Here is a 19,130-nt window from a genome sequence, read left to right as displayed (position 1 = left end):
GAACAACAGGTGTTTAAAAAAACAAACAAACTTGGCAATTATGAGATAATGGACCATCAAGAGTCAGTAATGCTATTTAGAAGTACCATAGTTGAAATGCCTTCATTTGAGCAATCATTTTTTTTTTTTAGTTTTAGTTTTTTAACATGTATTTATTATTGACAGAGAGAGACAGACCACGAGCATGGGAGGGTCAGAGAGAGGAGGAGACACAGAATCCAAAGCAGGCTCCAGGCTCTGAGCTGTCAGCACAGAGCCTGACTGCAGCGCTCAAACTCAAACTGTGAGATCATGACCTGAGCAGAAGTCGGACACTTAACCAAATGAACCAAGCAGGCGCCCCAAGCAATCATTCTATCCTAGGTTCTGTGCTAAGCACTTTCCATAGACTATCTTATGGAGTTCTCCTCACAAAACTATGAGAGTAATAGCTAAAATCAGAATTTAAAGTTTAAGTGACTTCCCCAAGACAAGGTAGGAAGGAGTGGAGCCAGAAGCGTCCTCGGCTCTGACCTGAAGCTAGTAATCCTAACCATGAGGCTTTACCACCTTCCTAGAAGGGACAGGGGTGGGACAGTTAGCCAAGAGTGTGAATGGTTCTACCATGCTCTGTGCTGTCAAACAGCTTCTGAAAGTACTGCACTTTAAGAACCATAACAAACTGGGGTATATTCAGTATCCCGGAGTGGGGAGAGGATTCAAAATCCTGTTACTTAAGCAAAGCTGAACAGGTTTTTCTTTTCTAATTTAGAAGACTTGAAAGCAGGCTACTAATTCATGTTTTTAAATCTAAGGGGAGGTCATGAAAGTCAATTGTTCAGAATGGTCCCTCATCAACAAACTATGGTAAAAACAATTCTCTCCTTCATTAAGTATAGCAGCCTAATCTTTCCAAAGATACACTGGGGACAGGGAGGTGATGTCAACAAGATGGAGAACTAGGCGGTGCCAACATTTATCCCCCAAGAACAAACAACTACAAACCAACAAAAATAGCTCTGGGAAAGTTTTGCATTCTCCTGAAAAGCAAGAGAAATCCTATGGAGCTAAAAAAAAAAAAATGGAGGATGGCCATATAGAGCATAGGAAGCATCTGACCTGTGTCATTCATTCCATCCTACCAGTCCAGAGTAGCTTAGTGCCAATAACAATCCCCTAGAGGGATTTCACCCCACATGGAAAAGCATAGGAGAACCCCTGAAAGCCCTATCAATTCACCAAGGGGGACTACATGAGAAGAGAAAAAAGCAACTAGAAAATAATCAGAAAGCAATTAAGTAAATGTCAAGAAGTTTTTCTCTAGCAATAAGGACTCTACAGTACTCTAAATGTAAATGGTTTAAATTTTAAACAGTGCAGCTGAACGAATAAACAAAAAAAACTAAGACCCAAGTATGGCTGCCTAGAAGATTCAACCTTGAAGAATACTCACAGGCTAACAGTGCAAGGACAGAAAGACATTCCACACAAATGGAAACTGAAGGAAAGCAGGGATCCCTATACTTAGGACACAAAGGTTAGATCAAAATTTATAATGAGAGGAAAGTAAGGTCATTATACAATAATATAAGCCAATTATCAACAAGATTTAACAATTTTATGTGAACCTACTATCAGAAAGCCTAAACATTAATTATGAAGACAGAAATAGACAGCAAAGCAATAGTACTAGGAGACTTCAATAACCCATTTCCAACAATGTATAGATCATCCAGACAGAAAAAAATCACTAAGGAAAGAGTGGATCTTAAGTGCACTGTAGCCCAAAAGGACCTAACATATACAAACATTCCATTCAACAGCAGCAAAATACACCTTATTCAAGCACACACAGTCTACTCAAGTATAGATCGTTTTTTTAAAAAAACAAAACGTGTCCTAACAAATTGAAGATAACTGAAATATCAAGTATCTTTTCCAAACGTTATGATATAAAAGTAGGTATCAGTGACAAGAAGAAAGTTGGGGAGTGGAAGAGGGAATCGAAGTGTGTGGAAATTAAAAAAAAAAAAAAAAAGCATCTATAGGGATCAACACATTAAATAAAAAGGTCAATAAATGTGATACAATGCTTTCATAAAAATCTGACCTCAAAAGATCCAAAGAAAGCATCTGACAAAATTCAACCTAAGTTTCCATCAACCGATGAATGGGTGAAGAAAGTAGGGTATATATACACAATGGAATACTACTCAGCCATGAGAAAAGCAAAGTCTTGCCTTTTGCAACAACAACAATGAATATGGAATGCATTATGCCAAGTGAAATAAGCAAGGCATGGACAAATAGTGTATACTATCAATAACATGTGGAATCTTTTTTTTTAATACAAAGCCAGTTTAATTGTAACAGAATTGAATGACGGTTGCCAGGGGCTGGGAGAAATGAGGAAATGGGAACACACAACTCAAAATTTGTACCTTTTGACCTTCAAGACTAAGTTCTGAGGATCTAATATCCAGCATGCTAACTATAGTTAATATGGTATTGGAGTTAATCCAGTATTGTCTACTTGAGACTTCCTGAGAGAAGATCTTAACCATTCTCACCACATACACTAAGAACTTCACTGTATGAGATAAATATTATCCTTCCCCAACATATGTAATAAGTCATCATGTTGTACACTCTCAATACATACGCTTGTATTTATCTATCAACTTGAGGGGGAGAAAAGTTAGATTGGGGGGGGGGTCTTTGTGATTATTAGCTCCCCATCACTCCAAGTATTCAAGGACAGTATTCAAGCGGTCAAATATTCAGTAGTAAGCTACACAGGGGGATTGTGCACCTGCTAGAAACTAAAGAATAACTTTCAGGTTTCTCTCAATCCTAAGACTCTGACTTTAGCCAAGAAATTTATTTTCCCAGACTGAACATACAATTTTTTAAGTTAATTTATTATAGGAGAAAGAAGGAGAGGGAGAGAGAGCAGGGGCTGAGGGAGAATCCCCAGCAGGCTCCTCACTGACAGCACAGAGGCCAACATGGGGCTCCAACCCACCAACACAAAATCATGAACTGAGCCAAATCCAAGAGTCAGATGCTTAACCAACTCAGTCACTCAGGCACCCCTGAACAATTTCTTAAGAGGCCTGTGCAACTGCCCATTTACATCTGAGAAAGACTAGTCATCTAATGTCCTGAGCAACCTTTACCTCTCTTCCTCTGCATCCCAGTATTTTCTAATGCAACCCATACCTGATACGCAGGAAAACATTGCCATTAGCCCTTGCAGGAATGCTGTAAACTTAAAGGACTTCTAGACATGAGGGCGAAATTACCAACCTGAACACGCTACAAGGCAGCTTAAATCAGGGCTCCTGCTTTCAGTGAGCTTATAGTTAGGTTGGAAAGTCAAGACTAACACACAGGAGCCCAAAAGGAAAGCAGGGGCAGGTGATCAGTGATAAATATGAGCGACCAGCCATGTATTAATGAGTTCGGAAGGGAAAGAGTTCAGTTGTATTAATCTGGTCAAAAGATTAGCAAAAAAGAAGCTTCAGAAAAAGTAAGCTTGAGCTTGCTTTGAAGACTGCAACAGATTTTAAGGAGAACAGAAAGGAGACCAAACGTGAGGTGAGAGCGGTTAGCAGGCATACAGCCTATTCCATAGGCAGTTATTAGTTGTAGTTAATGTAAGTAGAGGGTCCACAAGAGGCAGCAGGGGACAAATGACATGCCCATAGGGAAAAGGAAGTCCATGAGAAAAATGCCTTACTGAAAATTTTCAAAAGTAGAATGCCAGAAACCCCTCAAGGTTAGGAAATAGATAGCCAACCCAGGTCTATCACCTTTATAAAAAAGGCCAGGGCCGCCTCAGTTGAGCACCTGACTTCGGCTCAGGTCATGATCTCACAACTTGTGAGTTTAAGCGCCTCATCAGTCTCTGTGCTGACATGGCAGAGCCTGGAGCCTGCTTCGGGTTCTCTCCCTCTCCCCCTCCCTCCCTCCCTCCCTCCCTCCCTCCCTCCCTCCCTCCCTCTCTCTCTCTCTCTCAAAAATAAACATTAAAAAAAATGTTTTTTTAAAGGCTAGGCCCACCAGAGATTCTAAATTCAGGTGATAACAACAAACCACCAAGCTTGGAATCCTGGGTTGGGGCTCAAAGTAAGGAGCCCCAATTTCCCATCACTGAGCATCTCCTACCATTTGAAACTAACATCTGGTCATACGGCAAACCAGGAGGCTGAAGAAAAGGAGGGAAACTGACAAAGAGCCAGGAGACAACACAAACAAAGGGTGGGAGGGGACCACACAAGACAGAAATATGCCCCAGTGGAACCTCTTGATCTTCACCGATACTTTTTTTTTTATTATTTATTTTTGAGACAGAGTCAGAGCATGAGTGGCTAAGGGGTAGAGAGAGTGGGAGACACAGAATCCAAAGCAGGCTCCAGGCTGGGAGCTGTCAGCACAGAGCCGGACACAGGACTCTCACTCACGAACCATGAGATCATGACCTGAGCTGAAGTCAGACACTCAACCGACTAAGCCACCCAGGCGCCCCTTCACCACTACTTTTAAGTCCTTAATAAGACCTCCTGTGCTCCAAGTCCTGGAGCAAACAGTATTCCTGCTAAGGCTTTCCTGTTTATCAGATGTGGAATCTTTATCATAAAATTCAGAAAACATCCACCAGCTTCTCTCTCGGCTTCCAAGAGCCGTATTACCGCTTTAAAATACAGGGAGCTCTTTGGAATAAAGGGAGCAGGGTGGCCTATGACCTGCATGCATGGGATCTAGACTTTGATGTGTAAAATCTCTCTGGACTAAGTCCAGGAAGATAATACAGTCATTTCAACCTATGACCGTCTGGGGAAGAAGAGGAGGGAAGTTAATGGTCTTAATAGTCCACATCCCATCAAAATGCTCACAGACTACTGCAGGTACTGTATCAACCCTGGGGACGGTACATTCCTGGCAGCGTTGCCCAAGATACTAAGGCTGAACTGACAAATGCCCACCTTCTGAATTTTATTAGTTTACACTGTGACAACTGGCAGGTCCTTAGAGACCATCCAGTCTACTCTGTTTTATCAGAGGAGGAAATGGAGACCCCGCGAGGGGTCATACTTGGCCACACTCATACAGCTGGGAGATCACAGGCCATCTCCATCCCGGAATCCCGACTTAGGCGCCTTCACACTGACCTCTCACTGCTTTCTGAAACCTGGAAAACCTGCTAAAGCTAAAACTCCGTAATTGCCTATTTTACCATTTGTTACAAATATAATCACCCATGCTTTCTAGAACTTCCTCTCTGCCAGGCACTTCTAGAAAAGCTGTGAATTAACTCACTGACTCGCACAACAACCGGAAGGGGCAGGTTACAATGATTATCCCCATGTTACCCATGGAAAACCTCAGGCAGAGAAGCATCATACAACCAGGACAGAGCCAAGGCGGGCTAACTAGACAGTCTGGCTCCAGAGTCCCCAATGCTATTCGCTTTGTTATAGTTTTCAAGAAGTTATAAAGTGATGTAAGAAAAGGAGCAAGCCTTTAAGCACAAGGGCATGGTAACTCGTGTTTGCCAATGAAATTAGGAGCTCAACCATAAAGTCATTAGCAGGCAATTTACCTCTCGATTAACATATGAAGGGAAGGTCTATGAATTTTAATATACAGACTTAGTTAACCCTTGAGGTATCTTTCAAGAAGGTAAAATGGTCACGTGCACAGCTCTCAAACAAAGCCTGCCTCTTGAAATACTGGTTTAGAGGGTCTCTTCTAGACACGCTATCAAGGAAAGTAAACCTGACATTGCTGGTCTCCACCAACGCTGGCCTTCACTCATAGATACAAGGTTTTCCTCTCAAGAAACCTTACTTTTACATTAACTTCCTACACAAGTCAAACCTCAAGGGGCGCCTCGCTCAGTTGAGTGTCTGACTTCAGCTGGGGTCATGATCAAAGGTTTGGAGGAGTTTGGGTCCCACCTCGGGCTGGGACTTGCTGCTGTCAGCGTACAGCCCACTTCAGATCCTCTATCCCCCTCTCTTTACCCCAAACCCACTTGCTTGCAGGCGCACGCACGTGCTTTCTCTCTCTCTCTCTCCTTCTCTAAAAATAAATAAAACATTTAAAAAAACTTTTAGGGGCGCCTGGGTGGCTCAGTTGGTTAAGCATCTGAATTCACCTCAGGTCACGATCTCGTGGTCCGTGAGTTCGAGCCCTTCATTGGGCTCTGCGCTGACAGCTCAGAGCCTGGAGCCTGCTTCAGATCCTGTGTCTCCCTCTCTCCCTGCCAGTACCCGGCTCGTGCTGTCTCAAAAATAAGTAAACATTTTTAAGTTTTTAAAAAACTAAAAAAAAAAAAAAAGTCAAACCTCAAATTCAGGAAAAAAAATTAAGGAGAAATCACCTCTGAAGAATAGAAGTACATATGATAAAACAGTTCAAAACAAATATCACTGCAACAAATGCCCAATATTCAATTACGTGACGTTTTTGCTTTCCCTCATTTAAAAAATTATGTCAAATCTCATTATCTTGGTTATCCAGGAGAAGCAGTCCAGGAGCAGTAATGCTAGAAATAAGCAAATTACTATTGTGCCAAGATCAAATTAAGGACAAAATTACAGTTGATTAAGATGTACTATCACATAAAGGTACCTGACATTTTACCAAAAGTCTGAGTATCAAGTGTGCAAAAGTCCACTCAAAATACAACAGACCCTAAAAACTCTGAACTTAGACCAGTATTGCCTTAGATGTGAAATCCATAGAAATTTAGAACCCAAAATAACAATTACCCAACCTGACCCATCTCTTCATAACAAATCTTTTTTATTATTTTTTAACATTTATTCATTTTTAAAAGACAGAGCACAAGTGAGGGTGGGGGGGGAAGGCAGTGAGAGAAGGAGACACAGAATCCAAAGCAGGGTCTTTCAGCACAGAGCCCGACACAGGGATTGAACCCACAAACTGAGAGATCATGACCTGAGTTGAAGTCAGACACGCAACCCACTGGGCCACCCAGGCATCCGTCTTTGTAACAAATCTTAAAGTCACATGAAAAAATTATCCCGTTGCTTCTCTGTTCAACTAAAACAATGAAAGTACTAATGCAATTACACAAAACCTTTATCAACTACATCTGTCCTATCTAATCAGTAAATTAACACATAATACAATTAGTCAGCCTAGGAGTTTTAGAGTAATTTGGGCTTTACCATCATTTACCAGAGTAATTTGGCAATACCATTGTAGCCAAACCCCAATCAGGGTTTTCCAATATTTATAGCATTCATTTTTCGGTACAGTCTGCTTAGTAATAAACTCTGGCCAGACTTCAAGTTAGAGCTTAAGTACCAATACAGTACTTGTTTTTATACACGATGCCAAACATAAACGTATTGTGTTCCAGCTTTAATACCTTTTGAGGATACTTCTCCCTTTCTCATATGGCATACACCCAAGGTCATGTATCAGAGCTCACCTCAAATTTCTACCTAATTCGTCTTAGCCACCACAGAACATTTTAAAAGTACGAGAAAATATTCACAACTCTTATGCACTGCACACGTGTTTAAAAAAAAAAAAAAAAAAGGTGTTAACCCCAAATGAGGCCACTGATGAAATTTCATCGAGCCTTTATTACCATTTCCCTCTTTAAGTGCTTCTAAACTTCTTAAAGGGCAGGACAGGTGCTTCAAAGCAAAATCTAATGACACCTGTTACATAACCTGTTCTTGGTTGACCAGGTTATACGGCTGTGATAAGGAAGAAAACCGTCAAAAGCAGAACACTAATTCTGTTCCCCATTCTCCTATTAGCCAGGACATTCAGAAGCTGTGTGCCTCAGTTTCCCAACCACTAAAGCAGAGGTCTGATGTGATCCCAATTCCTATTTAATCAAAGTTAATGAGCACAATAATCACACAAAGTTCCCTACAGACCATTACGCTGGAATACTATGTTGTAGAAAGCAATTCCAAAACGTTTTTGCAGTATTCCTTTCTTGTCCTCCAAACAGTCCAAAGGAATTAGGTCGGCCATTAATCAGGAGGAGGCAAATAGAGATGTTTTATTAAGATATATGTAAAATCCAGAATTCATACAGAAACCTTCCCCTAAGTTCTCACTCTGGTTGTATGGTCATGTGCAAACAGCAACCCACAAAACCTAGTAAAGACAGGTCTCCTTTCTGTTCTGAAAACAGGAGTTCGCTTTCCCTGACAGCTCCAGGGCTTAGGAACAGAGGATGAGAAAGCTTCGGAAAATCACAGACCCCCGGGACCATAAATGAGGAAGGGACTGGGGGGCGGGGTTTAGTGTCGTTTTGTTTTTTTATAAGGTTTGCGTTTTTTCTTTTCTTTCCCAACTGGCGCGGGTCTGGTGGTAAACCACCGTCATTCCGGGTCTGCAGAGATCGGTCTAGACCCAGGCGGGGGTCATTTCAGGAAGCTGGGCAAACACAGATGCTGCTGCCTTTCCGTGACCCACCCAGCTGTAACCAATAGGGGGGTCACTGTGGGCTCCTAGGGAGGCAGATGGATTCTCTCCTGGAACTCTAATGGGCGTCTGGGAAACCAGAGCTGGGTTTCCAAGGCGGCCCCAGCACCCAGCTTCTACCCAGCCTCGACAGGAAAGGATGCCTCCTCGGCCGAGCACAAGCCCATCGTTGTGACCCCCTCCGGAAACTCTAAGCAGGAGAAGGTTAGGGTACCACCCACCCACATCCCAGATGTTCATGGGGCACACAAACCCGTAAGAATAAAATCCGACGGAACGCCGACCGCCCCTCGTAATCAAATGTCTGCAGCTGCCTTTGAAAATACAGCAAATGTCTCCATATGAAAGAGTGCTAGCGCTGGTACCGTGAGGTCTGCTCTCTGGGAGCCCAGCCCCACCAAGGACCCTCACGATGGAGCAAAGACACCGATGGGGAACCAGCTTTCGAGCCGCCCCCCACCCCCATCTCCACCGCAGGAATGCAGCTCCGTGGCTCTCAAAGGACCCCGACCGGGCCTCCACCCCCCCATCCCGGGACCCCCCAGCGGCAACGAGAGGTGCCACAGCCTTCTCGGTGCGCTCCCGGCCGCCCGGCGCAAACCACCCCAGGCTCCACAGCGGCCGCCGCCGCGCCGGACGGTGCGGCCCTTTGCACTTGTTGCCGTCCTCCAGGGGCAATGAAGCGTCAGGATCCCTCGCGCCACTAAACTCACAGCGGCACCCACCTTTCCACTTCTGCCCCTCGCGTCCCCCAGGACCCTGGAGAGAGTATTTCTGGGCTAGAGAACTCGGGCGAGGGGAGCAAACTTTTCTGCCCTGAGCTACTGGGAGAGGCGGCGGATGGAGCCCCCAAGAGCACTTACCTGGAGCCAGGGCCCCCACAGCCTCCGGAACCCCACCGAGGCGCTGCAGCCCGCGCCCTGCCCGAGGGCGTCTGGAACGCGCCCCGGCCCGCCGCCGCCGCCCGGAGCCGGGAAGGCTTTCCCCGAAGCTGCCAACGCCCGGCCGCCCCGGAGGCTGGAGCCAGCGCGGAGGGGGCGGAGCCGCGGGCGCGCTCCCGGGTCCGGCTGGCTGCGCCCGCAGCTCGGGCCGCCCCCGCTCCCTCCGCGCCTGCCGGCTGCCACTGGATCCCCGCCTGCCCACCTCCCGGCCCCGGCATCACATGGCCGGGCCCGCCCGCCGCCGCGCCCGCCACCGGCTCCAGGACGAAACCTGAAGCGGCCCGACCGCGCTGTCTCCGCCGCCACCCCCACCCCCACTCCCGGCGCGCCTCGCCTTCCCTCCCCCATCCCGGAGCGCCCAGTCGGGCGGAGGCTGGCGCGGCCCCTGCGGGGCCGGGGGAGGGCGAGGTCGCGTCCCGGGTGCGGCGCCCGCGCTCCCCGGGCCCCCACGGACCTCGCTTCGGCGCCGCCTGAGGAGGGAGCCGGCCATGCCCAGGGGAGGCGCAGGCTCTTCACTTAAAAACCACCACACCGGTGACAGGCCGTGGCCCAAGTGTGACTTGAAAACTAGACGCCCTCTTTCTTCTTGAGGCTTACGTCCCTGTGTCCCAGGGCTGTGCGAGCCTCCGTTCCCTCCGCGTTCGTGCGGGCTAGTGGCTGCCTTGCAAGTAATTGTAACTCACAAATTTCTCATGAGAACCGTAACCTGTTCTCACCACGAAAAACTGCGCGGGAGGGGCTCCCTTACCATCCAAGGCGCTTTTCCGGTTAGCTCCTCATAACCCCGAGCACAGAAGCTTCTCCGTCAGCCAGGCCTCCAAAACACAGACTTGAGACCAACTTTAAAGGCAAAGTTACCAAATGGACTTTTCTTGTGAGGACCTCGAATCTCTTTGTTTTTCCTGCGAAGACCTACCGCCCACAGGGCCGGACAGGGGTGTGTAGTTGGAGGAAGCTGGCCACCAAGACAGTCAGCCAGGAGGAGCTCCCCTCCCCCGACCTGTTCCCAGCTGTCTGCAACACCTGTCCTGCGTCTGGGCCATTTGTGCCTCTTTGCAGCCTCACCTTGTCTCACCCGATCTGCTGACCGAGTTCCTGAAGAAGATAGCAGAACAACAGGATCCCGCCTCTGAAGTCCTTAGTCCTGTTCCAAGGCAAAGGTCTGGCGTCCTGCCTTCATAAAGGGGCCCCCGATTGGCCTGCACTCCTAACCCCTTCCCCGAGGTGCAGTCCCAGCTGATTCTATTTCCCACTGGGATGAACCCAAGGCCTGGCCTCAGGCACTGCCTTTTAAAGACGGTTTTGCGTGGGGCGCCTGGGTGGTGCAGTCGGTTAAGCGTCCGACCTCAGCCAGGTCACGATCTCGCGGTCCGGGAGTTCGAGCCCCGCGTCAGGCTCTGGGCTGATGGCTCAGAGCCTGGAGCCTGTTTCCGATTCTGTGTCTCCCTCTCTCTCTGCCCTTCCCCCGTTCATGCTCTGTCTCTCTCTGTCCCAAAAAATAAATAGACGTTGAAAAAAAAATTTTTAAAGACGGTCCTGCCCATGCCAAGACCTCAAGGTACTCAAGATAAAAACAATATTTTCAAAAAAAATTGTTTTTTTCCAACTGTAAAATGTCTGCTGGAGACGAATTGAATCAACTTACCAGACAAAAACGGTTCCCAAACTCTGGTAAGCAAAAACATCCATGTGTTAGTGACCTTGTCGTTAATAGTCTTTTTACATCCATAGTATTGAATCACTCTATTTTTTCCTTGTCCTTCCTCCCTTTTCTTAGTTACGTTAGATATGTAGAAAGAAGTAAGAACATGTAGCAGGAGGAACAAGTATTAGAGGAAATTATCCAAAACCCCTTCCCCACTAAAAAGAAGCAAAACTAGTCATTGGGGAACCTTTACCAGCTGAGGACATCTAATCATGCTGTCTGCAGTTTTCTTGCCTTCTCTCAAGCCCTGAGCCTGATCAATATTTAAGTAAGCACTTGGCTTTCAACTTCTCTAGGTTCAAATATTAAGCAAAGTGTACTTTAGCAACCTTAAAAGAAGCCCGTGAATATATGAGGCAAGGAAGCTATCAGTAGTGTAAATAACCCTTTGCGTCTGATTGATTTTGCTACACCAGGTACAGGTTACTCCCGACACTGAGAAAGTACTAAGCTTGGCTGGGGCAGCATTTGTTGAGAATCCAAAGACTACCTATGTATTGTCAGTCCCCAGACAAGGGACATTCAGCCAACAAGAAACCAGGTTGGTAATTCAGTTCAGTTTCTAACGTCCTGCTGAGGATTATGCCACTATCCCAACTCAGTTCTGTCTTTCTTATTCAGTCTCCATTCATCCTTATAGACCTCCTCCATGAGTCTTTTCTTCTTCATTGTCCTGGTTCCTGCCAGCCTCTGAACTTTGCCAAAGCGTAACGACCTTATCACACAACTTAGTCCTTTACTATATTCCCTGTCCTATGTGGGACTGTTACGGTTCTTATCCACTCTTGACATCTCAAGGGCAAAGACTGTTTCTTATCCCAGGAATCTCTACAGTCCTAACACAGGGCACCTGTGGAGTATTTAATATTTGTATACAGACTCTAGCTCTGGGGGTATTTAATACTTCGTTTTCTTTTAAAATTTTTTTTTAACATTTATTTATTTTTGAGACAGAGAAAGAGCATGAACGGGGGAGGGTCAGAGAGAGGGAGACACAGAATCGGAAACAGGCTCCAGGCTCTGAGCTGTCAGCACAGAGCCCGACGCGGAGCTCGAACTCACGGACCTCGAGATCATGACCTGAGCCGTAGTCGGCCGCCCAACCGACTGAGCCACCCAGGCGCCCCTACTTGGCTTTCTTTAAGTGCACTATCCCATCAGTTATATAGGATGGAAAACTTCTATCACAATTTTCAAACTTTGTTTTAGTGGTTTCTAACTGCTCCAGGGTTGATTATCTACTTAATTCTTTCCTGCTCTTCATTCTATTTTCCAATAATTCTCAAAGATTGAAAAATTGTAAATCTAATGTTGAGCCATATATGTTAGGAACTTAACTTTTTTTTTTTTTTTTAAATAACAGCAAGATACTAGAAGACCATAGAGGTAAGGGTGAGGGAGGGGGTACAAATTGTAGCATGAGAAAGGATGGCCTTGGAAGATCCAAACCTTCTATCCTCCATTTCCTCATCTGTAAATGGGCATAAAAATTCTTCAGCATGGTGAAAATTAAATGAAGGTTATTATGGGATACATTATAAGGATGCAGGAAATGGTGGCAACTAATAAGCAGAATATGGGTAAATTAGAATACTTCAGAGCGTTGGAATAATTAATAGAGCATGTCAGACTCTGAGGTAAGAGACTAGTTCTGGAATGTACACTTGGTTGCTCATGTTGAGAAGGTCAGGAACACAGAAAAAAAAAAAAAGCCAACTGGATCACAACCACGGGACAAATCTTGTGGAAAAGGGCTCAGTTTTCAGTATGGCTACACACGAACATTACCTGGGAAGCACTAACAAACTTTGGTTCCCACAATCCCACCTCAGACCAATTATTTCAGAATCCCTAGGGTGGGAAGTGGCACATTGGTATTTTCTAAGACTCCCAGGTGATGCCAAAGATGGGGAACACCTGGTCTAACAACTGAATTTATTGCCACTAGAGAAGGATGACAGCCAGCCCTCAATTATATGAGAAGTCAGCTCTTCCATTTCTGCTGATGATGTACAATCTGTTTTATTTTTTTTTAATTTTTTTAATGTTTGTTTACTTTTGAGAGACAGAATGCAAGCGAGGAAAGGGCAGAGAGAGAGGGAGACACAGAATCCAAAGCAGGTTCCAGACTCTGAGCTGTCAGCACAGAGCCCGATGTGGGGCTTGAACCCACAAACTGTGAGATCATGGCCTAAGCCGGAGTCAGACACTTAACCGACTGAGCCACGACGCAGGCACCCCAGATGTACAATCCTTTTTACATTGCCAGCCAGTGGTGCTTCAGTGCAAGGTACGTGTGAATCACCTGTGGATTTTGTCAAAATGCAAATTTTGACTCCACATCAGTTGGAGGCTGATGCTCTGCATTTGTGACAAGCCCCACATGACCACAATGGCGCGGGTCTGAGTAGCAAAGTAACAGATCCAGAATGGTCATTAGGGACAAAAGTAGAGAAGTAGTCACCTTGTTACAAGAGGAGTCTTGATGTTTCTGAACATTTTTGTTTGTGTTTTTTATTGTTGTTGCTTTCAGTAGGCTTCAGACCCAGCGCAGGGCTTGAACTCACAACCCTGAAATCAAGACCGGAGCTGAGATCAAGAGTCGGACCCTTAACTGACTGAGTCACCCAGGTGCCCCAACATCTCTGAATATGTTTAATCAGTTAACATGTATTGTGCACCAACGATGCACAAAAGGTATTTTGCAATCTTTTAAGAAGGAACAGGCCATTGCCAGCCAGTTTTAAACGTGAGTCCTCTCCAACAGGCCTAACTTCTCCACTAGGTACAGCTGGTTCAGTGCCCAGAGCCTACAGTGCTTTGAGGGGCCAAAGAACATGTTGTAACATCTTTTAAAATCAGAAGGAAAAACATGAACTTTTAGGTTGGATGAAATGTTTTAATATATAATATTAATGTATATGTAACAATGAAAATAATTTTTTTATGAAAAAAAATTTTTAATGTTTATTTTTGAGACAGAGAGACACAGAACGGGAGCGGAGGAGGGGTAGAGAGAGACGGAGATACACAATCCGAGGCAGGCTCCAGGCTCTGAGCTGTCAGTACAGAGCCCCACGCGGGGCTCGAACCCACGAGCTGTGAGATCATGACCTGAGCCAAAGTCAGACACCCAATCGACTGAGCCACCCAGGCGCCCCAAAATAATAAAATTGAATTGCTTTATGGAGGCAAGGACTCGTGAAAGCAAAAGGGCCTGGGGCCCACCAAAGTCATAATGTGCCTGTGTATTCAAAGTACATTTTAATCCCAGGTATTTTAAGGAAAGCAGATGGAGCCTGTTGTGGTTGATATTTAGATATTGATATTTACATGAGAAAAAAGATACTGGGGGAGCTATAAATTGCCTCTTGAATGTAATCAGTTGTATAAGTAGTTCAACACTTCCCACAGGATTTGAGGACCCCTGGGAATGCTCCACTGACAAAATTTTGTTCCCCTTCAGCGCATCCCTGAGGCCCAAAAATTCTACCAGCAGAGATTTATTCTACCTCCGAGCCACCTTCAGAGCTTTACACTGTCTAGAGACCCTTCCTTTGCAAAACTGATCTTTCAGACCCGCGTATTTTTTTACCCTCCTGATCCAGCACCACTTTTTAGAAACTACTCAGGGGATTTTCTTTTTTTTTTTTTTTTAATTTTTTTTTTCAACGTTTATTTATTTTTGGGACAGAGAGAGACAAAGCATGAACGGGGGAGGGGCAGAGAGAGAGGGAGACACAGAATCGGAAACAGGCTCCAGGCTCTGAGCCATCAGCCCAGAGCCCGACGCGGGGCTCGAACTCACAGACCGCGAGATCGTGACCTGGCTGAAGTCGGACGCTTAACCGACTGCGCCACCCAGGTGCCCTTCAGGGGATTTTCTTAAAAGAAGATACAACGATGAGATTTCATTTTACAAGAAACACCAATTCTAATCCGTTCCTAAATATTCAGATGCGGCCACTCATGGCTAAAAAGTGTCACCTTCATCACTATTATTAAATACAGTAACCTCCACAAAAAAAAAATAATAATAATTTCTTATTTCTTTACTGTCCAGTATAGTAGCCATCAGTCACATGTGGCTGTTTAAATTAATTGAAATGAAATAAAATTGAAAAATCAGTTCCTCGTTGCACTAGCCATACCTTGATGGCTTGATAGCCACGTGTTAGTCTTGGACAACACGTATTACATTTCATCATCACAGAAGGTTCTTTTGGACCGTGCTGTTTCAGGACCCTCGGAAACGCAAGGCCGGTTTGGGAAGTATGTAGCCTCTAGCACAGGCACGTTTTGTTTTGCTTTTTATTTTCTCCAGCTTCACAGGTTATCAGTTACTCTGTACTTTTCTAAACCTCCCGACCCAAACTTTGTAGGAAACTAGCTGTTGGTTGATAATTCCCTGCCCTTCGGGAAGGCCAGGCCTTTTTGTTTTTCTTGTTTTGTTTTGTTTATTCATTTTTGAGAGACAGTGAGTGGGGGAGGGGCAGAGAGAGAGGGAGACAGAATCCAAAGCAGGCTCCAGGCTCTGCTAACCCTAACCCTAACCCTAACCCTAACCCTAACCCTAACCCTAACCCGACACGGGGCTCAAACCCACCAACTATGAGATGGTGATCTGAACAGAAGTCAGATGCTCAACCGACTGAGCCCCCGCAATCACCCCATGAAAGCCAGGCCTTTTTGACTTGTGAAGGGCCAGTAAATCCTATCCTTGATTCACCCAAGGAAACACAGAGGTTTTCCATAGGGTCTAGAACACGCTTCATCTCACAAAGTGATTGTTTATTTGCATCATCCATTTGTTAGCTTTTTTTTCCTTACCAAAAATGGCTCCAGCTCTCCCCAGTTTGTACCTGACTTCTTAAATTTTAAACCAACTCAAAGGCCCCTTTTTGGTCTCCAGGGCATGACTGCACAAAGCAGGCCAGCTAGATACTATCCCCAAATGCAGACATCTATAAACCTTCCACCGGTTAGCAAGTTTGTTTCCAGGAACCTTACTGGAATGCTCACGTATAAGATTTGGGGCCACATAACTCAAAAGCTAGCTTGTCTCCAGTCCCCTAACACCTGCTGATCACTTGCACAAACATATGAAATCCCAGCCTGCAGCAAGTTTTCATAGTTAAAAGACAAAGCTCTTAAAAAACAGAGTTGATCATTGAGATAACAACACCTTTTTAATTAGGGAGAGAGAACTCATCACTGATAATATAGGTGGGAACTAATGTGTGTGCCACAGTCACCTGGGCTGCAATTATGTTGAAGACTTCTGGTGACATGCCAGATGGTGAGAATGAAGTGTCGGTGTTCTGCACATGACATCATTTGGAAGCCTCAAAATGCACGTATAGCTTTGGGCAGCTATTACTCATTAAAGAGGACCTAGATCCTGTTTTTCCATTTAAAAAGGGTAGGCAGAGGGAGAGAAAAGACAGGAAAATCTATAAATAAAATTGCTATGAATTAGTTAACTTCCCCCAACAATAACAAAACCTACATAAAAAATATTTTATCTCAGTAACTCGGACTTTTGCCACTAAAGGATCCAAGAATTTTTTTTTTTTTAATTGGCCGAGTAAACTATTTTGCAATTTCTGAATCCAACTCAGAAGAGCAAGGCAGTCGGTGATAAGTGCAATAATGCATGGGAACTTTGTTGTCTGTTTTTATTCAATGGGACACTTACAGAGCTCTTTCTTCAGCACCCTGGGGAGGTATGGAGAGCAGGTAAGCTTACACAGGACCTGGTACTCCAACTCAGACAAAAAGACTTAAGAATCAGCTATAATATACAAAAGAAAATTGAAAGACTTGGAAAAAATGGAGAGTCTAAAAATAGACTATTTTAAATAGACACTTTATTTTAAAGTGTCCTACTCAGAGCCCCACCCTAAAAGGCAGTTAATTTTCTTCTATCAAGGAAAATGTCTTTAAATTATCACTCTTGGGGTCCCTGGCTGGCTCAGTCCGTTAAGCATCCGACTTTAGCTCAGGTCATGATCTCATGGTTCGTGGGTTCACGCCCTGCATCAGGCTCTGTGCTGACAGTTCAGAGCCTGGAGCATGCTTCAGGTTCTGTGTCTCCCTCTTTCTCTGCCCTTCCCCCACTCACACTCTGTCTCTCTCTTAAAAATCAATATTAAAATTTATTATTCTCTGATACTATCTCATACTGCAAAAAATTAGTTGTTTTTCATTTTAAAAAGCTAATTTCAGCCATATGGGGTAGTTGAGCAGCAGGCATGACAGAAGCTGTGGACAAGCTCAGAGAGCTTACAAGACAGCCTTTGCCTTCTTCCGCTAGAACAGGAGTCTGCAAACATTTTCTGTAAAGGGACAGATAGAAAATTTCTTCATCTGAGTGGGTTTGACGGTCTCTGTCACAACCACTCAACTCTGCAGCTATAGCACAAAATCAGTGATTGACAGTATGTAAACAAATGACCGGTGTCTGTGTTCCAAAAATTGCATTTACAAAAATAGATGGTGGGCTGAATTTGACCTACAAGCTATAGTTTGCCTACCCACTGCTCTAGACCACTGGAATATGTAGGGAGCTTTTAAAACCACTAATGCCTGGATACTACCTCAAATATGGACAGCTAGTCATGTAGAAAGCCACAACGTGACAAAACCCATCCAAGTTAAGCTATAAAATTAAACTTCAGAAATTAAGAATTAAACTACAGGTGGAAAAAAACTTCTTATAAATTCTCATTTGTGTATTCCAGAAATAGATAGATAGATTTAAAGTACCTATTGAACAAGAACAAAATGCTGTGAAAATGGAACAAAGGGAGGACAAGAAGGTATACATGGAAATTAAAAATATAATTTAAAAATTCATAGTAAAGTTTAAAATTCAAAATTCAGAAGTGCCTGGGTGACTCAGTAAGTTAAGTGTCAGACTCTTGATTTCAGCACAGGTCACGATCTCATGAGTTGTCAGATCAAGCCCCACATTGAGCTCCATAGTGGTGGTGCAGACCCTGCTTCAGATTCTCTCTTTCTTTCTGCCCCTCCTCCATAAACACACACACACACACACACACACACACACACACACACTTTCTCTCTCTCTTTCTCAAAATATTTTTAAAATAAAATAAAATTCAAAATTCAATTTGAAAATTCAACACAGGATGTTGAAGATAAAATTGATGAAAAATCCCAGAAAGTTAAAAAAAAAAAAGCCAAGTTCACAGAAAATGTAAAATCAAAAACAAAATTGTTGCAGGATTAATCTCGCATATCCAACGTCCCTCTAAAAAGAGTTCCAGGAGAAGAGGGAAAGGGTAAAAGAAATTATCGAAGAGACAATTTTTTCATACAGCTCAATAGCAAAAAAACAATCTGATCTGAAAATGGGCCGAGGAACGGAATAGATCTTTTCCCAAGGAAGTCATCCAGATGGCCAACAGGTACCTGAAAACACACTCAGCATCAAAGTTACAGTCATCCCAGAGATAAGAGACAAGATAAAGAGACAAGATAACAAGTGTTGGCGAGAATGTGGACATAGGGGAACCCTTGTACACTGGTGAGAATATAAATTGACACAGCCACTATGGAAAATAGTTGGAGGTTCCTCAAAAAATTAAAAATGAAACTTTTTATAATTTAACAATCCCAGTCCTTGGTATATAACCAAAGGAAATGAAAACGGGATTTCAAAAAGATCTCTGCACTCCCATGTTCATTGCAGCATTATTCACAGTAGCCAAAATATGGAAATGATCTAAGTGTCCATCAATGGATGAATGCATAAAGAAGATGTGAGATGCAGATACATATACACATATACGTACACACACACACACACATACATAATAGAATAATAATCAGCCATGAGGAAGAAGGAAATCCTGCCCCTTTACAGCAACCTGGATCGACACTGAGGACATTATACTAAGAGAAGTCAGAGGGAGACAAATACTGCATGATCTGATTTATATGTGGAATCTAGAAAGAGCTGAACTTGCATAGAAACAGGGACTAGAATGGTGGTT

General features: G+C 44.3%; 1 protein-coding gene across 7 annotated transcripts in view; it reads right to left on the bottom strand.

Moving 5' to 3' along the window:
- Positions 1 to 10,629, bottom strand: part of ARHGEF28 (Rho guanine nucleotide exchange factor 28) — a 310,574-nt gene extending 299,945 nt beyond the window's left edge. For 5 of the 7 annotated variants that reach the window (XM_011283815.4, XM_045062042.1, XM_045062037.1 and 2 more), the window contains exon 1: positions 9,327 to 9,453. The gene's annotated coding sequence lies outside the window, so the exon portion shown is untranslated. Of the gene's footprint in view, positions 1 to 9,326; positions 9,454 to 10,152 lie in introns of those variants that run through there. The other 2 variants (XM_045062033.1, XM_045062024.1) reach the window with 2 other exon arrangements.
- Between the last annotated feature and the right edge of the window lie 8,501 nt (positions 10,630 to 19,130).

The sequence above is a fragment of the Felis catus genome, chromosome A1 (assembly GCF_018350175.1).
Source record: "Felis catus isolate Fca126 chromosome A1, F.catus_Fca126_mat1.0, whole genome shotgun sequence".
NCBI classification, from domain to species: Eukaryota; Metazoa; Chordata; class Mammalia; order Carnivora; family Felidae; genus Felis; species Felis catus.
The sequence above is the reverse complement of the archived record's forward strand: the minus strand, read 5'-3'. Positions and strand labels throughout refer to the sequence as shown.